The sequence below is a fragment of the Zootoca vivipara genome, chromosome 2 (genome assembly GCF_963506605.1).
Source record: "Zootoca vivipara chromosome 2, rZooViv1.1, whole genome shotgun sequence".
Classification (NCBI taxonomy): Eukaryota; Metazoa; Chordata; class Lepidosauria; order Squamata; family Lacertidae; genus Zootoca; species Zootoca vivipara.
Window position 1 is genome coordinate 98,214,959 of NC_083277.1, and position 8,030 is coordinate 98,222,988.

General features: G+C 46.3%; 1 pseudogene; it reads left to right on the top strand.

Annotated features, from left to right (window-relative positions):
* The first annotated feature begins 775 nt into the window (after window positions 1-775).
* On the top strand, window positions 776-1,043 carry LOC118081468 (acyl-CoA-binding protein-like; annotated as a pseudogene).
* The last annotated feature ends 6,987 nt before the right edge of the window (window positions 1,044-8,030 follow it).

The window sequence follows — 8,030 nt, forward strand, 5'->3', positions numbered from 1 at the left end:
GCATTCCCCATGGAGAGACCAGGTGCTTGCTGAAAAAAGGCATTCCTCTGGGGATACCAAGTTGAGAGGTGGGCAAACGGAAACATTTTTGGGGTGTGAGTTTGTGGCTAGAGGCGCCAATCAGTATAGAGGACCACACACACACACACACACACACACACACACACACACACACACACCTTATTTCACGAGGAAGGCAGCCAAGTTTAAGCTGCTACTATTATTATTGGGCACCACAGTTCAAGAAGGATACTGACAAGCTGGACCGGGTCCAGAGGAGGGCAACCAAAATGATCAAAGGCCTGGAAACAATGCCTTATAAAGAACAGTTTAGGGAGCTGGGCATGTTTAGCCTGGAGAAGAGAAGGTTAAGGGGTGATATGATAGCCATGTTCAAATATATTAAAGGATGCCATATAGAGGAGGGAGGAAGGTTGTTTTCTGCTGCTCCAGAGAAGCGGACACGGAGCAATGGATTCAAGCTACAAGAAAGAAGATTCCACCTAAACATTAGGAAGAACTTCCTGGCAGTAAGAGCTGTTCGACAGTGGAATTTGCTGCCAAGGAGTGTGTGGAGTCTCCTTCTTTGGAGGTCTTTAAGCAGAGGCTTGACAGCTTTGATGGTGTTTCCTGCTTGGCAGGGGGTTGGACTAGATGGCCCTAGTGGTCTCTTCCAACTGTATGATTCTATGATCTTGGGACCAGACTCCACCAGAGCAGGCGCAGTTCACCCTTTTGTTGCATCAGGAAGAGGTCGCTGCGCGCTTCGGCAACTATGACACAGGCGGAGTTTGAAAAAGCTGCAGAAGAAGTCAAGGAGCTGAAGACCCAGCCAACAGATCAAGAAATTCTGGATGTCTATAGCCATTACAAGCAGGCCACAGTTAGAGATGTAAATACAGGCCATCCTGGGATGCTTGATTTCAAAGGCGGGCGCCAAGTGGGACGCCTGGAATTCCTTGAAAGGAATGTCCAAAGAAGATGCAATGAAAGCATATATTTAAAAAGTGGAAGAGCTGAAGGAAAAATATGGAATGCAATAAAGCGCTTCCTGCATGCCTTTCAATGGATTCATGCCTTACTACTCTACTAACTTAAACTGTGTTACACAGTATGCAAGACCTGATGCCACTTTCTATGATTAATAGCTGTGTAAATTTACTTCTAATGGTTTGTATAATAAACACACCAAAAACAACAACAACCCATATTGGGACCAGTTTAGCAGGATTGCTTGACCCATACAGTACATGCTGGCTTGGCCATTTCTATCTGGGGGGATGTGCATTTCTACAAGTGCCATACAATGCTTTTTTTCTGCCTCTGTGAGAAATCAGTCTTTCACTGTGGCAGCTCTGAAGCTCTGGAACTGCTGGACTGTTAACACCAGACAGGTGCCCTCGCTGCCCTGTTTTAGACACCTACTAAAAACTCTTGTTTCCATTTGGCAATTATTACCCAGACATGCAATTATTATGCATGTTTCTTTTTAAATTCTATCAGCCTTATTTGTATTTTTGATCATTCTATTATTGTGGCACTTGCTTTAAAATTTCATTGATTATATATGTGTGTGTGTGTGTGTGTGTGTATTTTACACTATGTCATATAGCCCATTTAAGCGGTTTATAAATTTTGTCAGATAAATAAAAACAAACAAATCAATTAGGGCTGAAGCAGATATTCAGAGTGGGGAAAACGCACACTGGAATGACCGCATCTGACTGGGGTTTTTTTTAAAAAAATTGATATATGCTGTTCAATAATCAATAATTCTGTAATTTGAGATTGGTTAGTGGGTGTCACATGGCCCAGGGCATGTCACAATTTATCATTTATATAGCACACTTAATGCACACCACGCTTTACCATATTTATCTCTTGCTCATCCTCACAACTCTGAGAGGCGTCAGGTCATTATCCTTCCCACTTTATAGATGGGAAATTGAGGCTGAGAGATAGTAAATTGCCCAAGGCCACCCACTGAGCTCCTGGCTGACCTGGGGATGTGAACCGAGGTCTGCCATTCTGTCTCCAGCACTCTATCTGCTGAAGCACAGCTGGCTTTCTGATGTCATTGGTCTGGATGAATGAATTTTAGCACATCGTGTTGACAAATAAGCACTAAACTTATCAGGCCAATCAATACTGAAGGCCAGGTAATCCTGTTAACAAGAATAAACCGTTCTGCAAATATTCACGTTTCACTCCAGCTTGCACTCCTAAGCCCCAGCTGACTTAGGCCAGAGTTTTAAAAACTCATAAGGTATTTGTAGTTTTTGGCTGAACTCTTTAAAAATTGGACAGCTTCCTGCTAGTGGGACCAAAAAGGTTTGTCTTCTGTTCTGATTGCATTTGCATGTCCCAGACTCACTCTGGTCTGAGCCAAAAGAATATATTCAGAGCATGATGGGACACAGAGCTTTCGAGAGGTGTGGAATCGTGGGGACAGTTGCAGCGATTCTAGTTTGTCTCATGAATGCCCCCTTCTCTTGCTTTCTCAGGGACTCTCAGTTGTTGGGTGTGGAGCATTTGTGGTTGAGGTCCCAAGTCAAGATACTTATAGAGCACCCAAGGGGAACCTGTGGCCCTCCAGATGTTGTTGGACTACAACTCCAATTACAGTGGTACCTTGGTTCTCAAACTTAATCCGTTCCAGAAGTCCGTTCCAAAACCAAAGCGTTCCAAAACCAAGGCGCGCTTTCCCATAGAAAGTAATGCAAAATGGATTTATCCGTTCCAGACTTTTTAAAACAACCCCGAAAACAGCAATTTAACATGAACTTTACTATCTAACGAGACCATTGATCCATAAAATGAAAGCAATAAACAATGTACTGCAGTCACACAATCAATCAATCTGTAGCTGAGCTGGGTTCCACACAGTCACAAAAAACAAAACAAAAAGAGCCACAAAAACAAAAACGCAAAATACCGGTAAATAGCAGAAACAGACAGACCTCAGCAGCGTAACACTCAAAACGGAAGTGTGGCACTCAGAACAGAGCACGATCGACTTCTGAAAAAAGTTTGCAAACTGGAACACTTACTTCCGGGTTTGCAGTGTTTGGGTTCCAAGTTGTTTGAGTACCAAGGCGTTTGAGAACCAAGGTACCACTGTATCCCTCAATTTTGGCCACACTGGCTCATGGGAGTTGGAGTCAAATTACACCCAGAGGACCATAGCTTCCTCAACCCTGCTGAGGAGGTTCTAGGAAAAGAAGCTGCTTCCCTGTTGAAATACAGACACCTACTGAAGACTATTTCCCCCCTCATTCCTGCAGGCATTTTATCTGAAGTCTGATTTTTGAATTTTAACCGATTCACTGTATTTCTTGTACACCGCTTAGAGACGACTGCAGTTAAGTGATATGTAAATTCTTTAAATAAAGGAGATGTTAGCAATGTCCTCAAGTTTGCATGGGAAGTCTGCATCGTGGAAAGTGCTTCCCTTCTCGTGCAAAGTATTCTTTCTTCAGAGTTCTCCTTTTTGAAACTTCCCTCACTTCTTTTTATATTTTTTATGAGTAAGAAACTAGACGGCATGATTCTGAATATTTGTGTGCAAGGTTGCAGCTATGATATTTGTGTGTATGGGCGTAGCCAGTGCTTTTTCTCTTGAGGGGGGGTACGCAGGGGTACGCATACCCCTAAACATTTTGTGAATCTAAGTTTGGCATCATTGAGGGGCACTATTTCAATATGAGTAGGAAAATTAGAGTAACCCTAAGCATTTTTTAGGGGGGGCACTGGGCATAGCCAGGGGGGCAAGGGGCAGCGTTCCCGTCCCCCCAGATCAAGTAAAACAATAAAAATACCTAACTGAGGGTTCTGCCCCCCCAACATAAATCCAGGCTACACCCATGTTTGTGTGTGTGTGTGTGTGTGTGAGAGAGAAAGAGAGAGGAATAAGAGTCACATTTGACCTAAGTTGCACACTGGAAAATGTGAAACACCTATGGTACTTTTAAAAAATCAAAAAAAATCTAGGCAGTTACACTTATTTTCTGCAGTACTGGACAGACGGTCAATCAGGGCCGGCTCTAGGTAGACCCCCGGTGGCGCCGGCCCGCCAGGAGGGCGCCGCGAGCTGCGCCCGCCTGCTGGCCGGCCGGTCTGCTGGTTCGACAACTGCGCTGTGCCTGCCCGCTAGGAAACGGGGCGGGGGGGGGGGCGCCGGAGTGATCCGTCGCTCCACGGCGCCAGGGGCGCTTAAGACGGTCCTGCTGTCAATCAACAAATTTACCTAATAATAATAATAATAATAATAATAATAGCAGTGAAATGACTATTTTCCTGCAATACAGCTATACTCTCTTCCAGCAAGTTTACTGCCTCCCCTCCATTGCATGGCAAGAATTCTGTCACTCCTGTGGGCTTAGCACTATTTTAGGGCTATGGAGGGGGGGGTGGGGGGGTGGCAAAGGCCTTCACTACAGGAGCAAGAATCTAATCTGTCCTTGACAGGACCTTAATATATTGTGACTGAAAGATGGGGAAAGTGGGAAATATTAGTGGGAGGAGGGCGTGTGTGCTTCCTACCCTGCCCTGCCCTTTGGCCATCTCTCATGAGGTCAGACGATCAGAGCACATCACTCTGATTTTATCAGCTGCATTTGTTACCTGCCTTTTTCTAGCCCCAATTTATAGTGCTGGTGCCCCAAATTTAAATCCCTAAATGTTCGAACAGCATTAGCTCAAAAATAACTTCGCCCCTCATGGAGTTGCCTAGATTTTGAGAGAAATGTCAGAAGCCTTGTTTCCCGTCCCACTTTAGAACAGGCAAGCAGGGCCTTCCCAGTGGTGGCTCCAAAACTGTGCAATACCTTCCTGGTGGAGAACTGCCAGGCCCTCTCCCCTTTCGATTTTAGATGTCTATCAAGGACAATTTCCCCCCCCAAAAAAGGTTTTTAATGTTCAGTATTCTGCTAATTTATTTCTGCCTGCTGCTTTTAAGTCATTTTATGGCTGCTATTATTGCTGCTTTTAAGTTTTACTGCTGATTTTTTAATGTGCTGTTTAGTTTTTTTTAAGTGCTGTTTTGGTTATTTGTTTTTATTGTTTAATCTTCTGTCAGCCACTTTTGAGTGCTGTGCAGAACGGCAGGTTATAAACACGTGGCAATATGAATGTATGTTTAGTTAAAAATAACTTCTGGGGAGTTCAAGGGAACTTACTCCCTAGTAAAAGTCTTTACATTTGCGTCCAGCCGGCATGACCCTATGCAGAAGCATGTCTCACTCAGCTCACTGGGGTTTATCACTCTCAAGTAAGTAGGGTGCAATCCTATGTATGTCTATTTAAGGGTAAAATCCCGTTGTGCTCAGTATGCTTTATTCCAAGGTAACTGTATGTAGGATTGCAGAGCATGACCATGTCTACTCAAAAGGAAACTGCTGTTGAATTCAATAGGGCTTATTCTCAAGTAAGTGGGGTTCAGGTTGTAGCCTTAACAGCATAGCTGCCAAGTCTCCCATTTTTTGTGGGAAACCCCCAGATTTTAATCCGTTTCTCACTGTTATCCCAAATAGAAAAAAATCCCGTAAATCCCCCAATTTCCTACCTGCCAGGGAGGCTCCATTTCGGGTGCCGCTCTGCCCATGTCTGGGCACCGGAAATCGAGCAGAGTGGCACCGGAAGTTGCTTCTACGCATGTCTGGACATCCGAAATCGGTGTCTGGGCATCGGAAATCGGGCAGCGCCAGCACCAGAAGTTGCTTCTACGCATGTCTGGACATGCGTAGAAGCGACTTCCGGTGCTGCTCTGCCCATGTCTGGGTACCGGAAATTGGGCAGTGCCGACACTGGAAGTCGCTTCTGCGCATGTCCAGACATGCGTAGAAGTGACTTCTGGTGCCGCGCCGCTGCTGATCCCAGATTTTTCAACGGGAGACTTGGCAGCTGTGCTTAACAGGTCTGCCAACTTGAACCCGCATAATCAATCACATGATGGGGCGCACACACACCATATGAATGGCAATGTCCATCCACTTGGGAGAGCATCCTCCTCAAATATTTTATTGGGGGGAAGAGAAGGGACCTTGGCCCCTAGGAGTTACTTTCCTGTGGATTGCAAACTTTAACCATATTCATTTAGGCTCTGTGTGTGTGTGTGTGTGTGTGCGCGCGCACACACACACACACACACACACACACACACACACTCACTATACATTTAAAAGCACATTTAAAGTACATGACTCCCCCCTCCAAGAATCCTGGGAAACGTGGTTTAAGGGTGCTGCTGGGAACTATAGCTCTCTGGGAGGTGAGTTATCACACACTAAAAGAGGAGCCCTAACCGGTGCCAGCCGACTTCTCCCCTTCCTCCTCAGCTCCCTTTCCGTCCTCCTGCTGCATTTTCCTCTCCATCCCTCTCTCCTCCAATCCCTGCTTCTCTGTTCAAATGCAACCTCCACTGGTGAAGGTTAAGGAAGATGTCCCAGAGAGCTTCCACCTTCCCATCTCCGCGCCAGCAGGCAAACTTGTCCGCGGCGCTCCAAGGACACCTGCGCTATGCGCGTCCACCAATTGCACAGCATAAGAGGGATGAGGTTATGGAGAGGTTACCCTCTATGGTTCAAGGGGGCGGCGGCGGGAGATTAAATTAAAGAAAGGCCCTATAACTGTCTGCTGACAGGATCGCTGGTCTTCATCTGTTTTATTGTCTTATTTGCTGCTACAGCTGTGCCACGGCTGTGCGCAAAGAGGCCCGTCCGCCCCTTGGAAAGAGGCCTGTTAAATGCCTCGCCTCCCTCGGCGGTGCATTGTGGGGATGGGCGCACGTCCCCCCGGCTCTCTCTCTCTCTCTCTCTCCCCCTGGCCAGGAGCGGGCATCGCCCCATGGATTTCCAGAGAGGGCGCGCGCAGATGTCTGGGGAAGGCAGGCGTGATCTCATTGTCCATCTATTCCCTTGACAGGTCAATTTTCTCTTGTGTTTTACAGGGGCTTTTGGGTGCACCGGAAATTTGATCTCCTCCTGGTTGATTTATTCGCCTTACCTGCTCTTTGTTTAAAAGGGGCTTGCTTTGTTGCCACTTTGCCTGGGCACATAGAAAGAGGAGGTCCCCTTTCAAGAGGCCTCCTGTCTCGGGCAGGTGGGGAGGGGGGCAAGATCTCTTTCAGAAGGGCCCCCAAGCCTGATCTCCAGTGCGCATCTCTCTGCCATCTCCCGCTTTGTTTTATCAGCCCTGGGTGTACAGTGTAAGCATAGCCGGGGGTGGGGTGGGGTTGGGGCACCTGTCTCCCCCCCGCCCTCCCCATTAAGTAAATAAATAAAAATACTGTACTTAACTAAAAGTAGAAATGGGCCGTGCTTACTGAGTGTGCACAGAAAAACTACATTGGAAAAAGGAGGAATTTGAAAGAGAAGTGCTGAAAAGGTTTTCAGGAAATCCAAGAAAATTTGTTTCAGTTTAGATTTTGTTTTTTAAAAAAGGTGAAAACAAAGGTTTTTTAAATAATTTTTTGGGGGGAAGAGTTATTAACCGCATGGAAGGTACTCCCTGATGTTACTTTTTAAAAATTTAATTTCCTAGTTTTCAAATGACTGAAGATTTTTTACAGATTTTTTTTCGGAGCACTTGGGGTCAAAAGAAAGTGATTTAGAACAACTGTTGTTGAGACATTTCATTTGGAATCTGCTAGACAGAGCCAGACGGAGGATGGTGACAGGTGAGTGTCCTGCTCCTCCACCTCTACATAAATCCTGGCTATGCCCATGCCAGGGTGCCTTGGGTGGAAAGGGGCACTTGGCTCTAGCAGTTGCTGAAAGAACAGCATGTTGGCTGAGCACCCACGTTGCACCAGCTAGGTGCTTGGATGGTGGACTGCTTCTGCGTGTACAGCTGCCAACTCCCCACAGGGAGTGAGATGGATATCTTAAAGTCAGGAACTCTCAGGAGGCGGGGCTCAGTATCTGGCCATAGATTCTCCACAGCCACACCCCCTCTTCACAGGCCACGCCCCTCACTGGCCCTGCTCCACTCTCTCGTTGAATGCTTATGTCTGGCTGGAAGGAGCTCTGATC